Source organism: Monomorium pharaonis, chromosome 1 (genome assembly GCF_013373865.1).
Source record: "Monomorium pharaonis isolate MP-MQ-018 chromosome 1, ASM1337386v2, whole genome shotgun sequence".
Lineage (NCBI taxonomy): Eukaryota > Metazoa > Arthropoda > Insecta > Hymenoptera > Formicidae > Monomorium > Monomorium pharaonis.
In genome coordinates, this window is record NC_050467.1 from 26,315,699 (window position 1) to 26,342,615 (window position 26,917).

The window sequence follows — 26,917 nt, forward strand, 5'->3', positions numbered from 1 at the left end:
TTTTCGATTTTAACATGATATGTAACTTATCAATCTGTTTTTAAGAATTTTAATTGTAAAAAGATAACTTATATCTTAAAAGATTTGTAAATTAAAGAACTTGAATAATTGATAAAATTTGTTTCTTGATTAACTGCAGCTATAACTTTACTTTAATAACTTTACTTTAATTACATTGTTATTTTGGATTCACTTGTTAAGAAATTTAACGATAAGAAATTAAAAAATTATAACAGAAGAAGAGAGTTATTTCTTTTCTAAAGTTTCTTAATATAATATAAATAATGTTATTTTATAGTATAATACTTTGTAAAAAGCGACAACTGGTTTCTTTTCACGATTCGACAGAAAAGATGGAACACCGAAGATAATGCCTCTATCGACTTCTTTTCTATAAACACACAGCTACAGATACACACACACACACACACACACACACACACACACCAATTTAAGGATGCTACATACAAACTGTTATGTATGCGTTCGTAAACCGCACATGACACGTTTTTCTCAAAGGTCAGTATAATGGCGTCGACTACCTTCTCTTGTCTTTTATGTAATACATCAGCTCTTATAAAAATACTCTACAAGAGTGTTATAAGGTAACTTTTTCTTCGTTCACGAAGAACTCTTCTTCGTTCGCGGTTAAAGGCGTAAATCGCGAGTGATCGATCGGATACACTTCTGTTGCTTTCTTCTGTTTGAAAAGTAAAATAAACGATGTTTTTGTTAAAACTGCAGAATAATATAATTCTAATTAGCTACTCTTACCTTTTTGATAAAATATGTTTTTAAACCATCAAATGTTTTAGAACTTTGTAACCAAATATTATTTTTTATCTTTTTTAATTAAAATTGACTAAAAAAATACATTACTTTCTTTCCAACTTAATATATATAAGTGACATATATTTTTGTGCACTTTTATATTTACTTTTTATTTTATCGCGGCAGTTTTGTAACAGTTGGATAACAAGATATATTGTAATTGCGTAATGGGAGAATCTTGTTAATCGATAATGACGAACATATGACACGTTTGATTAGCAAATGCTTTTTTCTTCATTCAAAATGTGCCATTAAAATTTACATGTCAACGCATTAAAATAACATTTATCTTTAAAGGGTACTTTTGATGTAAGACAGATGCTGCTGAATGTTACTATATATAATAATTAAAAATAACAGATCAATAAAAGTCAAAGCACTTGGTATAAAAGTTAGTACAAATGCTACAAATGTCTGTGCTTATTAAATTTTCAATGCAAACTTCAGAACAATAAAGTTACTTACTCAAGTTGTATTCTATAAATCTTTATAAAAATTTCCATAAAGATTTAAGATAACAGAGATAGAAAAGAAAGCGATTAGCACGAGCTTTGCGATTCTAATTTGGTTATCACATCTATTTTTTCGAGCGACATTTATATCTCTGCATTTACAGCGTTATTACGATTTTAGACTAGTATTACAAAAATATTACGCACAAATGTTACACATTTTATTATTGATCACGTATCATTACTAAAAAGAACCGTGTTGGGAATTTGTTTGCACCAATATAATTCAACTTTAAACTCGATTTCACTTCCTTTTCATTTTCTTAGAACTGCTTTAATACTAAGAACTTGAAAAAGATAGAAAGTTAAATTGAGTTTAAAGTTAAGCTACATTGGTCTGGCAAATAGGCCTAATTTATATTTTTGCTTGTCTGCTTTAGAGAAGCATAATAAAAAGTGTCTGATAGTTCGAAGTTTAATGCGAAGATGAGAACAGTGTCTTTCTAGATACATATATCTCTTCATAAATAATTCTGGTGAAATTCTCTCTCGGTTGGTAATATCGAGAATAATTACATGGCTCGGTTGCTCAATGTATTCTGATTAATAGAAAAAAGGACATTTGCAAACATTTATTGTTTTTGGTTGCAAAACTTAATGAGCCAGTAGACTTTTATAGGGACTTTATAATGACTGTGGCTTGCTATAAAAACTGTACTCCTTTATAGTGGTTTTTTTTTATAGTATCTGTTTCATGTCCTGTTACATCATGATCACTCTTGTGTACATAATTTTATGTGTGAAGTATTAATAACAGTAATTTTTTTTTACGTAAGAATCTGTTGAAATATGATGACATTTATCTATTTGCTCGCATATAATCGATTTTAATTAAATTAAAACGTAAAGATAAGATTAAATATAAGATATATAATCTTTTAAATGTTTTTTTATATGTGTTTATTGTCATTTTTTATTATATTTTTAAATTGTAGCATAAGCAGAAAGAGAAGAATAATTTAAATACTTTTTCTTATTTTTTAAATTCTGAATTAATAAAATGTTGACAGTCGGCTTTTCCTAGTCAAGTTCTCTTATTATAAACATTGAAACTACAATTTCATAAAATATGAGGAGAATCTCATTTTCTCCGTTTTTTCGACAAGTTTAAGAAAAAGATTAATTTACGTTAAAGTGCGAAAGAAAAAAACGTCTTTGAGTGTAAAAGCTATATTGTTTGATCGTCAATTATTTTAACATTAACTGGCATTTATTGTGCAAGGTAATTAGAGTGTATATTTTTCTTACTTTGTTTAATTTGTAAAACGTAAAAAATTGTAACTAATTCGTTTTTTTTTTTTTTTAGATAAGTCGGGCGACGATCATCAATCGAGACGTAAACGACGAGGATAGCAGAGATAGCAAAGTAAACTCATCACACCAAATGCGATATCGTGTGCCATCCGTTTAATAACGACAATTGGTTTTATAACGCCTTTTCATTCACCAGCGTGCGACGGCACGTCATCGACGCTACGGTTGAATATTTTTCACGTGGGCGAAGTACGCGATCGAGGATGTGAGCAAAAAGAGAGGGAGGGGGGGAGATCGCACGCAAAAAAGGAGAACAGGCAATCGCCGTTCGAATCACCGTTCATGTCCAGGTGCAAGCTCCCCTTGAACCGATCGGTGGGGGCCGTCCTACCCCTGTTTAAGGCGCAAGCTCAGCCTCCGATTGGTCTCTGTGTTCCATGACGTCATCGCGCCGCTGGCGTTACGTATAACTTCAAGCACGCGGAGCTTTGAATTGAGTCAGTTGACGGGTATTTGCCATACCGAGCAGGTCTCCCTTTGAGATATTGAGGATTGTCGAATTTAAACGGATTGTCAAGCTCCTGAACTTACTCTCACTGATCGCCGTATTTTTTGACGTCTTTGGTCTTATTTCCGAAAGGTAAGTGATTTTAATTTTTAATTTTGTAGGCATGTATTGTTTAAGTGCTGTTATTAATTTTTCTAAAAAGTAATATGGTTTATAGGATTTATAATTAATTGCTAATGTATTTCTTTTTATCTCTTTCATATATTTTTGTAATATATTCTTATATTCAGTTTTACTTAAAAAATACATGAAGACAAATATAAAAATTATAAATTTTATTATGACAGTCTAAATAATGTAATTTATAGGCTAAATTAATAAAACTTATATTTTATAAAAGGTCTAAATATAAATTGTTAAAATTAGAAATATATGTAAATTTGTATTACAAATATAAGAAAATGTTTAAATTATTGACAACTATAATATGTATATGTTACGAAAAAAAATTTTTTAGTGAAATAGAAGTAATTTTGATTTCTTTTAAACAGAATTAATTTATAAGAAGAAATTGCGGAGATAATAATTTTTATTACTGAATAAATTATAATAAAGTAAATTTATATATTAGTCTCTTCTTAAGATCAAAAGTTCAAGTAAATATTCGCGTCCAGTTGATAGATTTAATATTAATTTTCCTAGAGTCTTTAATTTTCTTGCTTTTCGTAGATTAAGAGTTTATGAGTTGTGTGTATCTTATAAATTTGACTATTATACTCATAAACTACACAAAATGTATGGTTATTAAGACGAAACTGCTTGAAGAACTTTCATGAAAAGTTAATTATTTCTTATGTGAATTTTCGAACACAAAGTCAAGGAAGAAGGGAAATAATGAGATTAATAAAAAATAAATAAATATACGATAGATAAGTTATGTACAAATGATCAGAGTAATTTCTTGAAACTAACGATGTACAGTTAATATAATTGTAGTCTTTTAGCATAATATTCTTAGATTTGGCTTAGATATTCATATATCTACACACTCTTTCCCTATTGCTTAAATTATTTCTTTAATTGTTATTACCAAATATTTATTATTTTTATGGAAAGATAAGGGTTTCTCTTTGACTAAAGTGAAGTTTGTATTGGCTCGGTAAATTATTGACACATTACAAGTGTTACTTCATTTTTTTATCTTATTTTTGGGGAGAATAAACTGTAAGGCCTTTTCAAATATTAAAGTATATACAAACTATACTTTGTTGTAATAACAAAAATTTATTGTTCCTTTAATTTAGTTTTGTGCAAAGTTAATTCAACATCTCGTTTAATCCGCAGACAAAAGTCGAGTTTCGTGCCAATGTTCGATTATATCATAGAAGCAACAGGCTTCCGATGTAATATGTAGCCTTATATCAAAGAGACAGATTTCTTTTTATATAAAGTTGATTAAGAGCGTTACATTAATTTTATTTTGATATTCTTTACTGCGTAAATTATCTCTTAAAATTTAATTTTAAATATCTATTAAATCTTATGAAAGAATAAGTCTTTCTTGAGTTGAGGTAATAGTTAGTGTATTGAACCGATAGAAATCATTGATATTAGTATTATTGTATTATTGTAGTCATACCGTTTTGAAACAGAAACTACCAAAAGCTTGTTTAAATATCAAATTACATGTACAAGTTACACTTTGTTCAAAATTGATTGGGAGAATTATTCTATATTGACATCATTTTTATGATTTAACTATGCTTTATTTTTACATGATATAAAACTTAAATTACAATTTTTTAGAAATTTATGTTACTGTGTTATATTATGTCATAAAAATATTGCTTAACAAAGTTTAAATGTTTTATATTATTTTATGTTGGAATATACAAAGTTTAATTTATCACATATTTTAGCATATTTTAATATGTGATGAAAAGTACAATATCAAACAGATTCCTTCACAAGGTCATGTCTGAATTTATCGGAAGCTTTTGAATTTTATCTGTGTCAGTTGTGAGGACTCAATTTCTTAGACGTTTTTTTTGGATTATGTTATGAAAATATTAATTACTACAAAATACGAAATAGTATTATAAAACTATATTAACTAATAAAAGACACTTTTGAGTTTGCATTTATTTTTCACAGTTTTATTTTTTGGCTTTTGTTTAGGAAATATAGTCTAAAAACAAAGTGACGTACTGGTATTGATATTTTTACACACACACACACACACACACACACACACACACACACACACACACACACACACACACACACACACACACAAAGATAAAAAGACAAAAAATGTTATTTTATATAGTTATAGAAATATAATACATGCAACATAATATTAAAGTATTTTTAACATTTTTATTTAATATATCTTTTATTTCTGTGCATTGACTTTTTGTGCATTAATATATCGTTTCGCATTTTCTACGTCAACCTTTTCTGTCTTTCCAGTTGGTACAAATATTCTCTAACATTTTAATGCAGCTGTTTTTCAATTAACGTATGACCTTTAAATAATAAAAAGAATAACCAACTATTTAACTAGTATTTTTTTTTAAGATTTGCTTTTATCATATTTCAACTATAAAAATATTTTGCAAAATAAATTTTTTAATCAAATCTTCTAAATTTAAAACTTATATTTCTTTGCAATTTAATGACTGTTGAAATTTATTTGAGTTCTCTATGTTCTTTAATCTTTAGTAATCAACATAACTATATGTCTTTAATATTCTAAATCGGTTTCTCTCTCTTTTTTCCCCTCTCTCTCTCTCTCTCTCTCTCTCTCTCTCTCTCTCTCTCTCTCTCTCTCTATTTGAAGCTATTCTGAAAACTGCTCATTTATTATTATTGCAATACACAGATAGCTTTACGCAAGATCACAATTTCTTTATTCACACAAAAAATAAAAACACGGAAAGAATCCTGAATTGCATGTCGCAATTTTATGTTTTATACGGCGCAAGAAGCGATCGAAAGCAATTTTGACATGCGCCGGAATGCCGCTCTGTTTGGGGAGCATGGAACAATCTCACACGGAGACAGTCTTAATTCCCAATGCTTTACGATTGCGATACCTATTCCCGCGCGGTCACTTCAAATGCGGTTTTACACCAACGTCGATGAGATATACCTTACGTCACGAAGTTAACGCCGCTACTGTTGCTCGTTAGCGCGAGACCGAGTCATCTGCTACAATAAACCAATATTCTCCGAGGGGAACGCACATTGTATTTATCGGACTCTGCAGGACATGAACGGTATAAGTGCCGAAGTTTCTATCGAATGGAAGTATATCCTGGGACGTGGAAAAACTTTTAAATTTCATCGTACTTGTCCATTCCGCGGACCTTTCTCATGTTTTTATCAATTCGAAAATCGGCGAGTAAACTTGCTCTCTCACTGATTCTACGTATGCAACTCACGATATTTTTTCATGGTGAAAATTTTTATTCGGGGAAGTGGTCATCTGTCTAGGAGTTTGTAGACAGATCTTAAGATAAGAAATCTTTTGAGCATTGGAGCATTATTTCGATCTTATCGTTGGAGCGTTAAAATTTTTTAATATTTGGTATTTTGCGGAAGAAAAACGCTTAAAAGTTAATTTTCAGGCTTTTTATTTAAATCGTGATTATGTGTAAATATGACTAATTCTATTAAAAGCATTATTGCTGCTTTTAAAGAGAATAACAAGAGAAATATAATGCTCTTGTTTATATATTAAGTAAATATATAAATTTCTTTTCTTTTCTTTTTTTTAATATTTTGTGTGTGTGTGTGTGTGTGGAAATAAAGAAAGTAATTAGCAAGTTTTATATAATATAATCTCTTACAATAATCTCTCTAGTAATCCAATTAAGTCAGAAGATTAATTACAAACTTATAATTTATTCAAATGTTTTATTATCCAGCTAATTCTTATGCAATATGCGCGCTCTCTCATGATCAACTGTTTTAATTATTTGATTACGCAATTATGTCTGTGATCTGTGCGATTTGCCAACTTTGCTGTAATCATGACTTGATTACAATATTTTAACAATAAACAACGTTGTCGTATTTTTAGTAAATATTTGATACAGCAAATATTTAACATAATTATTTTTATAAAATACTAAAATATTTTAATAATTTTAAAGTAAATTTTAAGAGTAAATTAAAATTACTGGATTACTTAACTTATTTATCATTTACTGTTTCACAGGACTTTTATCTTTAAAGTTTACATAATATTAAACTGTTTATATATATATATATGTATGTATAAGATTTTACATAGAATTTTTTTAAGCTACTTGTTATGACATTTTGAAATAATTAATTGATTTAATTAACAGAATAATTCATTAAAATAATGCCAAAGTGTAATCAAACCGTAACGTTAATGAAATTTGCAAATTTTAATATTCATGAGGATAAATAAATGTTATTTTAAGCTTAATCGTAATTCAGTTGAGAAATCAAGATTCATAATCCATTAAAGTATCTTTATTTTGTAATGTTAAACTGTAAAGAATTGCAAAAATTACAAATTTATATCTTTGTAATATCTGCATACAAAAGTTATATTTTATAGAATTTTCTAGTTTTTAGAATTATTATTCTTATAAATACAAGTTTGCTAATTGCTAGTAAACTTTTATTTTTTACTTTATTTTAATTTTGTAATTTTATGTATTATTTTTTTATCTTTGTTCTGTTTATTTTTGCATATCTATACCTAAATTATTGAATAATTTTCTTAAAACAAAAAAACAATTTATTTTAACATTTAACATTTAACATTTTTTAATTATTTAATTTATTTAATTAATACATTATTGCAATGCGCATATAAATTAGTGAGAAAGAAAATAATGTTATTAATCCTACTACATATCCTTTGTTTATTTGTTATTTTTGCATAGAAAATAGCAGACATAGAAAGGCAATTGGATGAGTTTTCAGAACAACTTACTAAAGAAATTACAGCTTAAGGAATGATAAAGATAAGGCAAGGAATGCAAGAGAATAGCGAATTATAGACTCAATTTCTGGAACTTCTCCTTATGAGAGAATTAGTAATCCTCATCGGGATACATTCGTTGAATCTAATTAAAATTGTGATTAGTTGCGTAGTCAATAATGTTAAATACTTTTCTATAAGTTTTATTAGTGTAGAAATTAGAATAACTAATGTTTCTTCTTGCTTTAAAAGCTGATAAAATATTATGTGCACAGATTTAGTGTTGTATATATTTATTATTTTATCTTTAAGTCATAAAATTAAATAAGTAATTTAATTTTGTGATATTGATTATGCATTTTTTTTGATACTTGATACAGATGATACTTAAGCTTTCTTTCTTTCTCTCTCTCTTCCCTCCCCCCTCTCTCTCTTTCTTTCTTGATATAATAACGTTATGTTTCACTGCAATAGGCAGAGAAATATTTCAGATTTTGAATATTAAAACTCTATTAATGATAATCACTGATAACAAATCATTGAACACCTCGTTTTGACATATTCAGGGATTTCTCGTCCCATTGAGTCCATGTAACCATAGATTGGGTATTTCAAACAATAGAATGAAAATGGCTTTACATTCCTAAGCGCATTATAATGCTCCGTCAACTGATTAAACTTTCTAAAACAGAAATAATATTTTGAAATCTTGTATTCTGATGTTCGAAATTACGTAATATAAAGGGATAAAATGATGAATAAGAATTCCACGTTATGCATACATATTACGTGACTTAATACGACGTTCCGAGATGTTACCGGCAATATGCACGGGAATACACGAGCTTTTTTGTTATAATAATAAGCTTTATATTTAAAATATCAAGACTGATGTTATTAATTTGATTAAAGTTCAATAAGGTTGTATTTCCACTGTTTATTGCGGATCAAATTTGTATGTTATATTATTTAATCTTTAGTAAAAGTTCTGTTAATGTACAAAATTTATAATGTATATACCAGCAATATGCAAATGTTTATATCGAGTGTTTGCATTGTATAATGCTTTTGTTTCAAATCTTCGTGATTGCAAATTGATTCTTTAATTTTAATTGGCTTTTGTTTCATATTCTATTCGTACAAACAAAATGCTATATTGTACATACACTATTATACAACAAATTTTATTACAAATTATTACATTTAATTGACAATTTAAGATTCTATTTTTTAAAATAAAGACTGTTTATTATTAATATTTTAAAAATATGATTTGTCTTTTTATATCGTGACTATCTTGTGACATTTAGCAATTTTAATAAATTATTTTATAATTAACTCATTCAATAAAGATTTGGTATTTGGATAATATGTCAGAGTGCCTTTTTTTTGAAAAATATCATTTGTATTATTCTTCGATCAAATTGACATGAATGTGCGATGTTGTGGGAAACATTCGTTATAAAAGCTGTAAAACAATCTATGCCGCACTCACAGATTAGCATTGATTTCCATGTAACTTTAATCTAACCTTCACATAGAGAACTCGAGCTTAATTAAATTAAAAAAATAAAAAATAAAAAAAATAAAAACGTTTCTACCAGCAGACAAATTTGTAAATTGCTATTTCCACATGTGCGCACAAGAGATTACTTATCCATAGATATATCAAATTTAACCGCAGAACGCAAAATATCAATAAATGTCAAAGTTAAAACTATTTACATTGGTTCGTATATATTGCAGTATTCGCTTATTTTGCGTAAATAGTACGTATATTACAACTAGTGCATTTATACTTTATTGTCCATTTGTTCATTTTTATCCAAGTAGCTAAATTCAAATCGCAATTTTATGCTGTAGAGCAAATGTACCGAGTTATTCGGTGACGGCAAATGCTTTGTCGACATATTTGTCTTCTGATGTATTTGTCTAAAAGCTCTTATGAGGCTATTTCTTTGTGCAAATATGACAGATTTTATTAGTTTTATATATCGTTCTTTGTTTTAAGTTGAAATTCTTTTTACTTATTCCTAATTCAGTTTATAATTAATCCTTCTTTACCGAAAATTTTTGATAACGTGCAATACCATTCTCATGCGTATAATTTTGTATATTACGTACATCTAACAAAACAATAAATTAGAATTTTGCTAAAGCCGTATATTGTGAGACGAGATAATAAAAATTGTTGGGGTACTTTACATTCGCTAGTCTTTCTCTCATAAATTTATTAATTGTTCCTATTTGTTTAAACGTGTTTAAACTGTCACGTTGTTGTCAATAATACGGGAATAAATTCACAATTATGTACATAATTTTCAGTTATATTGAAAATTGGACATAGTTAATTGGATGAATTCGTATAAGACAATTTATCTGTTTAAAAAGTACGAAAAATGCTAATTATGTTCTGACTGTAAAGATGGGTAGTTAATTAAAATTTTTTTGCTGCGATATATATATATATATATATATATATATATATATATATATATATAAAACGCCTAACGAACTTGGTGAAAATCGTGAAATATCAGTAATAATTAAGATGATAATTATCGTCGCTCTTTTTGCAAAAATTCTATTTAAAATTATATAAAATTACGTGATAAGTAACAATTAATTTTGGATATTGCTTAGTATGTCTGATATATATATCTCAGACATACTGACTTGCTCGTACTACTTGCTTGCTAATACTTCTGTCGTACGATCTACATTATTTCATAGAATGTAAAATTAATAAACATTTTTTAAATAAAACATTTTCAGCAAAATTATGTTGTCTTACTGTAAAATTTATATAATTTCTATATAAAATTAATTTATATTTTTATATGTTACACAGTTTTTTAATGTGCGCAATGATAATTAATATACATATACGTTACAGTAGTTTATCACACGCTTTTCTTTTTTAAAAATTTAGTTAATTTTTAATCTCTTTTTTATAAATTCTTTAATAAAATGCCCAAATATTTAAGATTAAAAATTAATAAAATAAGCAAATTTTTTTTTATTAATTTTGATCGCTAACAAATTTTCTCTTTCTGTCGTATAATTTTAAATGGATCTAACTAGTAGAGAAATTTAATTTAAAATTTTTGATTGCAAATCTATTCAATTATTTACTATAATTATAATTGTAAATTTTTATGTCAGTATATTCTTTGAAATAAAATTTTTTTCGGTTTAATAAATTTTTTAAAACGTTTTTTGGATTGCATAGTATTTTATATGTTTAATGAATTATATTTTTAACAAATGTTTTAACGGAATTAATTTTTATTATAAATGTGAAAAAATAAACATTGAGCGATATTGTTTGACGTTTGATGCTGATTCTGAGGGACAAAGGAAAAATAGTAGTACACTTGTTGAGCCTGCTGAGTCTCACACTTTGCATTGTGTACGTGGATGTGTAAAGTTTCGCAACAGTGTTGTCCATTACGCACGATGTGTTACAGGATTTTTAATTATAGAACTACATAAAAATATTAAAATGTTGAAATTTATTACGCTGAAATATCGATTGTATTTATTGATACTTTTATTATTTTAGTTTATTATAAGCACATAGTCAATTATTATTATGTTAAATAATAAATTAATCAAATTTGATAAAGGCACGTAAAACAATAGTAGGGATAGAACAAAGTATAAATAATTAATTTGATATACTGTATTCATCATACAGTATTACTGTTTATTAATTTGATGCAATATAGCACGTATGTTTTCTACAATGAACTATTAAACACGTAAGTTCTATTGCATTGACCACAATTGTTAAATAATTATTAATAGATGTGCAAGATATTTGACGCATTACATTTGTGTCACAGCCATTAATACAAGCATTTATAACTACAAAGTGTGTTCTTTTCTAATTACATTATGACACTGCTTTACATTGCATATTATATTAAACAGTGTATTGAGAGAGAAAGAGAGAGAGAGAGAGAGAGAGAGAGAGAGAGAGAGAGAGAGAGAGAGAGAGTGTGTGTGTGTGTGTATTTTAAAATTCTATATAATACGCATATTATTTTATATTTCGCGGATTAAGACATTTTTATTTTATAGTTAATACGATAAATCGTGGTTCATCAAATTTTGCATTTGAGTCTTTTTTAGTATCAATGCTGAGTGGTATAGCAACCGTCGATGGGAATACAGATGAATTCGGTTTCTCTACGGTGAGGCAGATAATTTAAAAAACATTTTAAATCTCAATAGACTAGGTACAATTTAGATATGAGTATATTCTTATAAGATACACGAGAGAGAGAGAGAGAGAGAGAGAGAGAGAGAGAGAGAGAGAGAGAGAGAGAGAGAGACGTCAGATAAATATCTCGCGGTATGACGAAGGTAGGTCCTCGGAGGATCTGCACGAAAACTTCATAAATCACTCTTTTGAGGAGAAGAGAAAGAAAAAGCAGGCATGTTTTTCTTGAGACAGACATATAAAAGAATATATTCGTTTTCTCGTATCGAATGACAATGATGTGACTGAAAAGAAAGATTTGTAGCACTTAAGAGTAAATAAAGACATTGCTTTAACTTAACAGTTGTGTCTGATTCTGTCATTAATTAACGGAAAGATCTATGCTAACTACTTCGCTACATTTAATTAATTAATTTAAAAAAGAATAAATTAAGTGGAAATAACAGTCAATTTCTTTTGCATTTAACAGATGACAAAAGAAAGCAATTAAATTCTTATTATTAAATAAATTATTATTAATATATAAAAATACATTATTTATATATTTTATATTTTTATCTAAATTTTTATCAAATAGTCTTTCTCTCTCTCGTTCTCTATCTCTATATTATTTTATTATTATATATTTTTTATTATTGTAACTAAACCTTTAATAAATATAAAAAAAGGTTTTATTAAAAATATCATTTCTTGTATTATTTAGAATAAAGAAATGAAATTTTATGTAATAATAATAATGTAGGTAATGTAATTGAAACAAGAAATCAGAAAAGATATTGCAATTTAATAAAATTATTTAAAATTTTTTTAAAAACTTAATTTGCAATAATATTATTTGATTAGAGAATTAAATAATTAATATATTAATTTAATTGCAGTTATAAAATGTTTGTATATCAAATATATATATATGTATGTATATATATATTTTATATGAATAAGAATTTTTACGTACTTTATATAAAGTATATGAATATTCTTACTTTTATAGTAAAAGAGTATTTAAAACAAGCAACACTCTTGGGGTGCATAAATGCATCACAAACAAATGGATCGTTTCATATACGTGATTTTTCATTGCACTATTTTGCTTCAGTTTTGATTAGGTTGTTATCATCAGAATAACTGTTGCTAAGAAAGTAGGCAATTTTCGTGGTGGTTCTGTTATTTTATAACTAAAAGAATAAATAAAAGCGCAGAACGTATTATCGATTTTGAAGTTTTCGCGTATTTCATGGCACGCAACAGCTTTGCATATTTAGAGCTTCGCGTTCACAGACTGTTGGATATAATCGCGCATTACTTCTTACTCCCTTTCTTGGGAAAGCACAAGTTTTCGTTCGCTGAGGCTATAACTTTAAGAAACCAGCGCATTCCGTTACGTCTAGGAGTGGTCGCATCGCGATGCAAGATATGCGATGGCCAAACACTTGCAATCCCAACATCGACAAACATGATGCTTGTGCCGCGGAAATGCCTCATTGATCTATTTTGCGTGTGAGCATCAGCATCCTACAGATAGATTGCGAGATAAGTTCTGGAATTCCAGAAACTTTCGTATTTTTACAATAAGTTTGTTCATAATAATATCATTTTGTCATTCAACTATAATTTATGCATTTGATTCTCATTTGCATATGCGCTAATGTGCAAGATCGCTCGCGTGATTATCGAATGTTAATGAAGGAAATGGGAGGAAAAGTAGGAGAAGAAATACTCTTGCGTTAGTACTGCGAGAGGGAAGGCTACATTAACTTAATAGATAATATTGACCTTTAAAATAAATTTAAACATTTATTTAAATATATAGATTATCCTTTTCTTTATATTATAGAAATATTTATTTTAATTTATTTATATTTGTAATTAATACTTTTGATATTTATAACAAAAAAGTAACGCACTACTTCATTATTCTATCACTTTAAACTGTAATTAGTAAACTTTAACAGTTATGATTGTGACATTTTATCAGTGATATATACATCGACAGTTAAATGTTGATGGTATGAAATGTATTCATACAGAAAGACATTGGGCTTGAAAGATAGCTGATCGTAGAATGAAATGATGATACCAGGGAGATTTCAACGCATCATATGATGATGTACAAGCGGGGTGTTATGTCGCGCGTCAAATGCTCAACATTTCTGAGTTATATGACAAATAAAGAACAGATAAAAACAAATGATAAACATTTGAATTTCTCGAAAAATTTTAAAAGACGATTTTACTTGGTAAATAATGTCAAAAATTAATTTTAGGAAATAAAACTTCTGTAAGTAAACACAAAGAGAAGAAAATATAAAAAGTATATACGGATTTATATCTGTATATGAAACAAAGATGTTTTAGAATATTTTTTTATTACGTATTTAAAGTGAATTATAATAGGTTTGTTTGCTTGCATTTTTTATGTTTAGCTTCTATTTTTTTTTTAGTGTCCAATATAATATAATAAATATATGTAAATGTTGTTTTATTTTAAGTGTAAAAATTTTGGGAGTTTTGAAACAACGCGAATTAAATATTTTCTTACGTATTTAAAATTACATCACAGATTTATAATGTATAAATAATAGATATATAAAAATTATTATCGTCATATTTATTTCTAAAACCCACGCGTACATTGCAACAGATAAAGTGAGCAGGATGTTGCGGTAAGATGAGATTCTGATTGGAAGCTTGTTAGAAATTTACTCGCAGTAAATCGTGGATTACGAAGCTCGGAGTAAATATAATTTGGAGGCTCTTAAGCGGTAATCGTCCTAAGCAGACAAGTTTTCTCATTGCCAACTAACTGGACGCTAATCCGACGGTAATTGGATAGCACTCTGTTATTGCTTAAACTTAATTAGCTTCGTAAACACAAAGATGTAATTAAAAAAATAAGACTTTTGTATTCATCAATCGTAAAATACAGTTTTTGATATAAAATAATTTAATAATAAATATTTAAATATTTTAACCTATAGTCATATAATAATAATTGTATAATAAAATTAAAAGGATGTTAAAATATTATACGATATAATATGTAATAAAATTTTATTTTTTAGCAATATTGCAAAAATTTTCAAAGTTTCTGCGATATTATTACAACGTTTTATATGAGTATATAGAATATATATAGAATTGGAAACTTTAAAGTTATTATAATTAAAGTTTTTAAATTACATTTTCTTTAAATAAAATATAAAGTTTTTTCTATACTTACATAAAATTCTATTTGATGTAAGTACAAAAGAAGTTTTATTAAAAATACATTTATACATTTATACATTTATGTAATACACAATATATATATATATATTAAAATTATAATTACCATACATAATTAGAAGCATTTAATAATATAACAATTGTAAAGTTTTTAATTATGTACATATATATAAATATAATTTTTTTGGAAAGATTTTCGAGGAAGCAACTTAAAGTTTAATCGAAACCTACCGAGAGATAAAAGGTCGCGATAAGTAAAAGCGGAGTATCGTGCGCGCGCTTTTGCGGCTTAGAGAAGTGTGTATAAATTTAGCGTACAGAAATGGACGCTTTATCCCATACGCAATAAAATGTAACAAGTTGAATCGTATTTTCTTCTCTAAATATGAGAAGATTTATATCATGTCAGTCAATATTATAAATTGTTTAATGAGTTCACAATGAATGATTATAATAAACGTTATTATTAGTACTAATATTAAAAGATATCTCTCACGTACAAATTATAAATATTAACATGATATTCTTAACTGTTTAATAATAAAATTTTTAAAAGTTTATAATATATAAAATAAATTATTCTATTCTTTTTGAAGCTAAATTTAAATAAATATTTGTATAAAACTTTTATATTATTTATTATTTAAAAAAGTATTTAAAAAATTTAGATGCATTTGTCCAAAGATGTGCTTAGCTTACAGATATATAGTTTACAGGTTCATCAATAAGAATTTTTAAGTAATGACGAACATTTGTTTTGCATTATTTGATTATATAAATTTTAAATACATAAATCTTTGAATATTATACATATACATATAATTGAGCACAATATCTTTATATCTTGTTCCAAAAGCAATTCAAATATCCTAGATTGAGAACCATGCAATCATGCATTTGAAAAGATCGAAAGAGCTACAACGACGAGGTTCATGAAATTGCTTTGTGATACTTAAGAAAGGCATTGTAATTGTAAATTGCTCTCCGAATCTCAATAGTTTTCTTCTAGTTCACGATATCTTGAAGCAAATATGAAATTTTCTCTAGAAAACGGAATATTAACAATTCACACAATTTGCATGGTTTAAAAATATTACCATTCATTGTTGAATAAATTTATTTGTTTTATTATATTTAAATAAGAGTGGAATAATATATAGAAAAAAGTACATAGAGTAATCACATATTAAGTCGAAAAGTTTTTGACATGAATTAAAATTGTGTTGTGCTTGTGATTCGTAATAATATATATAATAAGAGCATATAATTGTATAATTATTGCAATATGTATGTATTAATGTAGTAATTCTTAATTCTAAAACTCAATAACACATATGTTATAATAATTAACACTAGATTGCATAATATCAGCAAAAGCAGTAAACTAGCAGTTTATTGTGCAGAATTAGTTTACTGATCTATCAGTGAAGCATAGTAAGATCGAATAAAATTTCATGTTTCAAAAAAGACTACAGACTAATTTATTTTAATGCGGTTTTTAAAAAATAAAATCTAATGAAATGAAGAACAAAACAACTTTTTAAGCTAAATAACTAAATCTTTGTTTTCTTCTTTTCTTTTTTATAAAATCAGGCGTAATAAATAAATTTCGAGACTGCAACTCTTTTTAAAAAAACATGAAGTTTTATTCAAGCTTACTGTACGACGGTTGTCTCATGCTAATTTCCCTAAAATTGCCATTTCTGCAGTTTGCGTGGGCACTTATGAAGCGCATCAGCAATTAAGGTCACAACATTAAATGTTCAAAGGAGATGTAATAAAGTTGACATTTTCAAGTGTAAAGAATAAATATGCGATTGAATATAATGTAAATAATATTGTATAAGTTTGATAATTTTATTTTGATTAAATATTTATCAAAGCATTTATTAACTCGAATTTTATTTACTTGTTCACCATGCGTAGCTTAAATTTATAGCAAATATTGCTTGTTTAATAGAATGGATTAGACTTTACGCCCTTATTAAGAGATACGTAATTTCTGGGAGTAACACTGATAGTTCTTTTGAAAATCGTTTTATGACAATAGACAAAAAGATACGACGATAAGGCTTCTTTAAATTTGATATCGATTTACATTGAAGTGTGATCAGACGCGTGTGTCTCTTAGGAGCTATTCTGCAGATTTATGTAGCGCCGAGAGAGAAATGAATATTCTATAAAATCACGTATGAAAACGTATATAAATACGCGGCACAAGGGAGACAGATAGGAATGAGACGTAGATAGGTTGACACTTATAAAACCGCTATATTTTTAGTGTGTCTTAACTTTTTCAGTTTTTAATTTATTGTTTTTCATATAACCCTATATGTTTTAAATGACAATGCATAACATATTCGCGTCTATTTAACGTGGTGTGTGTGTGTGTGTGTGTGTATGTGTTATGTTTTATATATAACAAATACACTTAAAATAATGTTAAATTACATAAAATTATTATATTTCGTAAAAGGATAGATGAGAATGAATTTCAATATTAAATTAACGTTATTTATTATTATACTTTTATACTTTCTATTTTGCTTGGATAATTTATGATTTATTTATCTTTCTCATCTAATAAATCACATGGAATGTCAAAGCAACCAATAAGTAAACACTATTTAATAGCAAAATTGCGAAAAGGTATTAGCGATAAGAATATGAATTTGACAAATTGCTGTTTCTGAAAATTAGCTTTATAAATTATTTTTGCCTTTTTTTTAAGGTATGTGTGTGTGTGTGTGTGTGTGTGTGTGTGTGTGTGTGTGTTTGCAATATTAATACTTTTATCAATCAGCTTAAGATGAAAATGTAGTTGCTATTTAAATATAAAATATTTAAATTTAAATTACTATACATATTTATATGGAGAGAGATATAAAGATTTTTTGTAACTTGTTATAACAGGTAAAGACAGAGTAGTATACAAATTAAATATAACAAAAAGGAATAAAAATATTTTGACAAAATTGTTTCAATTTCTATGATTGAATAGCTCTACTGTACGAATGTGTTCGAATCAAGATTCACGTTTGGAATGTTTCTTCGCGAAGAAAAAGCTGTGGATTGTACCTTATCGTTATATTGAAACATTACGGTTTTTGTGTGCCTACTCAGGATTGTAAGCAAGATAAACACAATTGACGAGCGCAGAGGTTGAAACCAAACACACAATCAAAACGGTAAAAGCTTTGTGACGCTACCCAAGCTAAACATTGGATAGCGAAAAATTACAATTGTAATTTCGAAATACTTTGGTATCTTGCATCCTGATAGTGTATCCACCTCTGACTCAATAAGTAGGAAACTGAAATAGTCGTGAAATTTGTATATTAGGGCAATGCCGCTTTCTGACATTTAGCGAATCCTGAAAGCTGTTTGCATGCTCTTTCTGCGTTACTTAATGGAAGCGAAGGTGTAAAGCGGTGCAAAAGGCAATGTATGATGTTATAACAGTACCGGTCCAATCTTTATGATTACTACGTAAAGCTTTCGTAATTACTGAGTAGAACGTTTCGCGCTGCTTATCTCACGTTGTTAAATTCTGACTATACCACTAATTACATGTGTGCGACGTGTGCGTCGAATCTCTCTGAATGAATAATTGGCTAAAAATAGAAGTAACTGTTAATAATAATTTTAAAATATTATCGAAGGTTACTGAATTTAATTTTGTTCTAGAAATTTATTCTAGAATTCTGTTAAAGGCTACACTGAATTTAATTTTATTTAAGTAAGTCTTTTTTTGTCACATAATTAGTTCTCCATAAAATTCAATCTATTTTTCACTACTTAACTAGATCAATCAGTTCATTGATAAGTAGTTGTATTCTCAAAAAGTTTTTGAGCTCTAAAAAATCTAAAAGATTCTAGTATACTCTTTAAATATCTTGGAATACTATTATATGGATTCGAAACTTTTTACTTCTTTTGTATACATTCAAAAATTTGAGACAATCGGCAAAATGCATTGTTACAATAAAAAATTTATAACTTTTGCTTGTGCTGAATAATTAACAAGCAGATCTTGAGAATATAAATATGAATGAATTATCAAAGGACATACAAACAAAGCAATAAAGTTTAATTGACGTCCTGTAAATGGGCTTAAAATGAAAAACATTATATGTTGTATATTTAATTAAAAAGAGATTAATGTTCAGGTAATTAAATCTCTCTCGCAAGAGCAGTTAAAATTATTAAATACTTATATATCGAATATCTATATATTGTATATCTATACTGACAACAGTTAAGCACAAGTTAACCCTTTTTTACAAACCTGGATACCCTGGATAACATTTGTGCCTGATTAATTGTATTCATGAAAATTTCTCTTAAAGAATCCTTTACTTTTATCTCATCGTAAAAAAGTTTGGAGGGGTTTTTTTTACGCGGTCGAGTGATCGAAGCCAATTTCTTTGCAAACAGCATCAAATTGATTTCTGCATCAGACATTAGTATCCAGGATTAAGACAACCTGTTGCCTTTTTGTAAAAGGTAAAAATTTGATGAAAATTATTATAAATTATCTACTTTTATTGTAGATTAATGTTTGAATAACTATATTTATTTAAAAGTTTATTGAAAAGTTATTTTTCTTAAAAAAGGTATGTATTTTAAAAAAACTAGCAAATATTAGCAAACAAAATTGAAGTGTCAAATTGCATTATGTGTAAAAATTTTTTTGGTAAAAACATAATTTTTGCATAAAACAAAATCTTGTTACTTAATTTTTCCTATTTGTCTTGTATGAAAAATGACTTGTTTCTATGTGCTTGAATAATTTTTAATAACTTTTATAGAATTTGAAATTTATGTATTTTTTCAAAGTTTTTAATCATTTAAACTAAAAAACTCTTAAATTAATTATTTTTTACATACATTTATTATAATAAATATAGTTTCTTTAATTAATTCTTTTATCCCATTTGTAATTAATCTTTGGCAATTAAAAAGTTATACATATTTTATTTTCTAAAATAATGCACAAACATGTGTTCTAGAAATTTAAAAAATGTTTATAAATATTTAAAGATTTTTTGAATTATTTGAAATAGATAAATAATAATTGGATGCAAGTTACCCAGCTTTGTAAAAATAAGGTGTTTTATATCATATTGTAAGCGTTAAAAAAAGAAATTTATTTAAACGTAATTTATAAAAACAAAGTAATGGAAATAAACATACAGTTATTATTATTAAATAATCTTTCATGATTTTAATGCTACTCAGTGCATTTGAATTGTTTTTCTTTTAGTATCGAACTTTTTTTAGCGTTTTCTATATTATTAACGCGATATACAAAGTTGTTTTATATTGAAATTGGAGAATATTCAATTTCAAAGACTCGGCAACTCTGTCGTATGTACTCGGGTATCTATTAATTAATGCGCATTCAACCTTTGTGCGTAGCATTTTAAGTAGAAAATTATAATAAATGCGTATAATGCTTTATTACACCATTAATATCATTACATTGTTACATTTTTTTATTTAAATCGCTACACAAAGCGCTCGGTTCTATTTGTAGAACCGTTGAATTCTCATAATTTGTGCCGAATATAGAAATGATATTTTCCTAGATTATTAATCTTAACAATTGTCAACACTACGCGCGTGTAACGAATATATTGTCTTTATGAATAGAATTTACAGAAATTTGTAAATAGAAATGCTCTTTTATCGCGCGTTTTTATTGCGTAACGTTGGATGCAAAAATCTACGGATGTTCGTCAGTCTTTTCACACCTTTTTGCATCATGTTTGTACCTGTTATACAGTGTTAGAATAAAAAGGAGCAATATTCTGTACCACTGTACATCTATTTCTAAAAGCTTATATGCATTAAGCAACCTCCACTGGCGAACGAAGCTTTTCTATTTCCAATGTTTTGTCGACGGAGCAGTGACTAAAAGGCTTCAGATGAAAAAAGCAAGAATAGAGAAAAATAATATGTACCCTTTATTGTTACGAGTTTCATGGATAAAGCGCGTTATGCTTAAAAGAATTTCACTTTAAAAAGTGCAATAGAGAAAGCGAGTTAAGCTCTTTAACATTTTCAATAATAAGCTGAAGTTTTCTTTAACTTGCGGTTTTAATGAATGTCGAGTCATAATGGATGGATAAATGATTTTACGCTAATTAACTAAAAAATGATGGTGTTGTAATTTATCCCGTTGTTAGATAACATGGCGTAATTGTGTGTCTTGGTGAATAACAATGGGACAATTATACTAATTTCTTGTTTCTGTTGATAATCTTGGGAAAATACAGATATCATTATTCATACAAATTTTATAGGTAAACTTTTCATTAATTATTGACTTAGACTGAATTGGGAAAGTAAGCCTCTTAAAACTTACAAGAAGCTGTTACTTTAAAACGATGTCTTTTTAGATCATATGTACATTTAGGCTCTTTCGTAATTATGACAGCGAGTACGATTGAAATGAATTGATCAATTACAAAAAAAATTACAAAAAAAAATTTGATTGAACTTTAATTTCACATTTTTAATCCATTAAGTTAACAGCAATAAATAAATATGTAGTATTAATTGTTTGATTACTAGATTATAGTTAACTAAATTATAGTTTTATTTAAATAAATAGTTATTTGTAAATTTTTATTTCAAACAATAGTTTGCAAGATACAACTTTAAAACTGGTCAATCACAAGCTACATTTAAACAGTTACATGTTTGTGAGTAAATTATTATACGAGCGGCATTATTAGTTGCCTTTTTTCCATTTTTTGGTACATATAAAAACTTAATAAAAATAATAAGTTAAAGAAAGTAAAAAAAGGGGAAAAAATAAAGGGGAGTAACAAGATTATTTTTATTAACTATTACGTTTTTTGAATTACTGAAAATTTTCTTCTTAATTATTATTTAGTTATATGTATTATTTAATTAATATGTGTAAAAGTACTACATATTTTGATCAAGATGATTGAGATCAACTATTGGATTAATGATTATTTCAAATACAGTGAAGAATAGATCCGTATTCATAACTCGTACTCAGTACCGAGTGCGGTCGCTTAATTCCGTGTTTGCTTGCCTCATGAAAAGTGCATGCAATGTCACCTCGGGTTGAGAATCTCGTTACATTTAATTGTTAAATGAAGCAAAGTGCAGAATGCGAACGCGGCCCTTAGAATTTTAAATCCTATTCGAAAAGGCGAATCTGCAAGTGACGTGGCAGAGAAGGAGTGGAATTTGAAGATTACTCGAATTTCACTTTGAAGGCTCACCAATCACTGTTAATTACCTTTAATGCGCGTTAAAACAAACGGAAATCAATTATACTCGTCTATAGATCGTCTAGATAGTTATTTCTTCGCCCAACCTTGGGTAGAATTGCTTGATATTGATCTGATTCATCCTCCAATCGTGCGTATTTACCATGTCCGACGTTACCTCCTTCGATGCGCGCGGGAAGTTACGATGCATTTTACGATGCACGTTAGTCTGATGTAACGACGAGAGCTACTCGTATGTGCGTTTTCCGGGGAGGTAATGTGTTCTTCTTCGTGTTTTATTTTTATATCGTATCGCGGACCAGCAAACGGTGTGTTTTTATACATCAACCGGTAATACGGTTCACGTTGCTTTCCGGACATCTGAATTATGTCCCCTTGCTTTAGATAGCAGGCGATCAGTTTCCAACGCTTTCCCGCACCGCGGCGGAAGCTAAGTGACGTCACAATTTAATCTTGCGAAATTGCGCGAACCGACAAATTAGAATCGGGCGGTTATGGATGATTAGATCGGACTTGCAATTGCGCACGCACGGTTTCCGTAGGCGCCTGCGATAAGTGACTCTTGATGAATCCTCGCCGCGGTTGTAAGCGTCGCCTAAAGTGATTATGGCATTTACTGTTGAGCTAATGTCGTTCGAAGGCAATTATCGTTGCATTGCACATGTTTCGTTACCAAACTGCAAGTAAAATTTCCTTTCGAGATCGTGCGCGCAACACATACGTGTCTGTTTTCCTCTAATATTTTCCGCTAAAATGGTGTTCCAAAATCCATTATCAGACATCATACACACGCAGAGTACACTTTAAATTTAACGCGTATTTCATCTCTTATTATATATATACACACACATACATATTGGGGAAGAGGATTAATACGTGATCGGTTTAGAGTGTCGCCTATTATTTAGTGGTCATTCATTAACGGCTAACAAAATGGCGATTCAATTTACAATAAATATTTTTACGTCACTGTTACTTGATACGTGCTCGCTCATTCTAATCTTTAATGTGAAAAAAAATATTGATTAGATGTAAATGAAAAATGAATAATTTAATGAAAACAGAAAATAAAAGTAGCCTAATATATAACAGAATTTAGATTGAGAAGTTAATAATTTTTAACTTAGTTAATATTAAATAATTTAATTTTTAATTTTAACTAGTTGTTTTTAAAATATTTATATTTTACCTTATTTTATTGTTGAGAATTGAAGACGATTGCAGATAATTGTGTGAAAATGCTAAGAAATTGCTTTAATTACTAGCGCTTTCATGTTTGGAGTAAGCGGAGCTGTGTATCTCACGATACATCTTATATATAAATAGGAATAACTTATAGATAACAGTCTCCGGTCATAAATAGTTTAAACATTCTACTAAAAATATATAACCGCACTTTTATTTGATTTAAGCGCAGATGACTCTCTGATTATTTACAAAGTAATATTTCTTACAATCCGTAGACAATTAATTATTTATAATTAATAACAACGGTTGATTCTTGTAGGGAATGACGCATGAGATGCGTTCTGGCATGCCGTGATACAATGACGTCCGTGTATCTGACATGTGTCGTCACAGAGTTAAAGAAGGAAGAGTCAATATGTTTCATGCTAAGCACGCGCGGGGTACCGCACGTTGTTCTTTGCAAGAAAATCCACTTATACTTTCTAAATACGATTTGACTTCAAAAATGTGAACACTGGTATATGTATCTTTTTTTCTCCAACGTGACAATAATCGAGAAGATACAAATTTCGAGACGAAGAAATGTATTTCTTTTCCCGTAAAAATTGTATTTAACATTTTCTCTTAACTTATTATGTCGTTTTTCTCTTCAATTCGATTCGATGCAACACGTAGTTGTTTTAAGAATCGAAGATAGACAGCAAACTTAGAGAGTGGAAGTGGTTCTCGTTGTAGCTAGAGGATCGCTGAGAGAGTCATTCTGCAGGCGATTTTTCTAACTCCTTTGAAAGCTTTCCGCACCATTTCGTAATGACTGGAAAAGAAAAATAAGTCTATTATCTCTTTGAATAATAGGAAGCCTAGCACAATCCTGATTTTTTTATCGCTTCAATTTTTCTTTTCTCATTAAGCAAGCTTTATATCATTTTTGCATTTTTAATAAAAAAGTATGATTATAATGTAAGAGAATTTTTTCTTGGGATAAAACAAGCGAATATTATACTTACAATACTTTTACTTTTGATATGCTAAATGCTCAATTAAAATGTTTCTCATTCATTATGTTTTATTTATACAGTTATATATAAATTTTGTTTTAAATTAATTATTATTTGTATAAAATTTTCTAAAATTAGAAGCGTTTTGATGACGTAAACGTGTAATTGTTCAGTGGAATGTTACGAGGAACAACATTTTCAGCGTTTAATGATTTTTTATTGCTGCCTTAAAAGCCTCATGAACACTTTCACGCCCGAAAGGTAGTTGAAATGAAATACTATCCTGAAGGTAAAAAGAAGAAACAAAGAGAAGTATGATTTTAATCCATATAAATCCATATTAATCCTTAAAAGTGAAATTAAAACTGAAAATCTTGTATACCTATAATGGATTATGATATATATCTAACACTTAGATATCATATATCTAACACTTGCTAATTTACTCTAATTTTTTAAGATTTGAAATTGGTAACATTTGTCACCAATATTATGACGGATTGTTTAAGATGAGAAAGTAAGATGCCAAGCGTTCATATATATTAGCGTGAAGATTAGATGAAGACTAATAGACTATAGTAATTAGAGCAATTTGATTTATTATCACCATCTCAGCTAGTCTTGAATAATTTTTATGTCAAAAAAATTATATTTAAATTCAACAAGATGAAATCGATCTATTAATCATCGTTTAGCCCTGTTACGTAAATTTATGAAATGATAGAATTCTGGATATTAGTTAAGTATTTTTGCTGTGCATGGCACTGAATTGGCGCGTTTTATCATATTCATAAAAAATTTCATATTTTATGTGACAAACAGCATTTTATTCTGGCAAAGCGTAAAAGTATATTACCAGGACTGTATAAATGTATATCTGCAAAAAAACATTATATGCGTTTGTAACAATTGTGTGTTATAGAATGTAGAATTGTGCATTGTAGTGCATTGTCTTCCTTTGTTAAGTCAGAAAGAATGCAACGGTATACGTAAAATATAATTCTTTTGTTGAAAGAAGAAAGAAAATTAAATGTTTTAAATATTTGATTTCTAATCTTTAACTGTATAAATGTTATTGATGTATGTGAATATAAATCAGAGAAGTTAGAGATGTAATTTAGGGAGGTGTAGCATTATACAAGATAGAAGATAACGATTATTCTAAATCCCTCTGTGTGCAAATGTGAAAATTTCCTTAAGCTTGAGCGTCTTTTTCTGATAGATCATAATGTCTTTGTCATTTGAGATTACTGTTCACATTTCTTGTTTTTTTCCAATTTCGTTTTACAGTTGTATCTTAAGTTTTATGCAAATCAATGATCATAATTACAGTATGAGGCGAAAATGATAATCAGAAGGAACGCGTACTAGGATTTAATTATAAGTACGTAGAAAACGCCGTTTACACGTTAATTAAATTGTTGTCATTAATTAAGATTTAACATTTAATTAATTTATAATAGGAATGTTTTCTTTGGAAAATACCTGCTTTCTTACTTCTTTAAATTTTAATATTTAATATCTAATATTCAAAAAGCAATAAGAAATGTGAAACTTCTTATAACGGAAGAAAACAACAAGAGCTTTTAAAACATCCTTAAATGTTTCGAATATATAAAAAGAAATCTCATTTGGCTATAAATAAATCATAAAGCAAAGTTAATAAATGTTTACTATTTAAATAGTTAGATTAATATAACGTTATCGCGTATGTGCTTTAAAATCGTAGAGTCTTGTCAACATGAATCATTTATAGCAGACATTTATATACTGTCAGAGCGCAAATATTGTAATGGTACATTATTCATTATTTAATATTACAGAAATACACTTTTATTGTATTTGCAATATGTAATATTAAAATTTGAAAGTAGTTAATTAAATTCTCGAAGGTATGTTTATATTAAAGTAAACCTTATATTTAAAAAATGGA

General features: G+C 27.7%; 1 protein-coding gene across 4 annotated transcripts in view; it reads left to right on the plus strand.

The window, feature by feature from the left end:
• The first annotated feature begins 3,067 nt into the window (after positions 1 to 3,067).
• The window catches only part of LOC105833215 (tachykinins), a 53,581-nt gene continuing 29,731 nt past the window's right edge, over positions 3,068 to 26,917 (plus strand). For 2 of the 4 annotated variants that reach the window (XM_012674773.3, XM_012674772.3), the window contains exon 1: positions 3,070 to 3,237. The gene's annotated coding sequence lies outside the window, so the exon portion shown is untranslated. Of the gene's footprint in view, positions 3,238 to 26,917 lie in introns of all 4 variants that reach the window. The other 2 variants (XM_028192281.2, XM_012674771.3) reach the window with 2 other exon arrangements.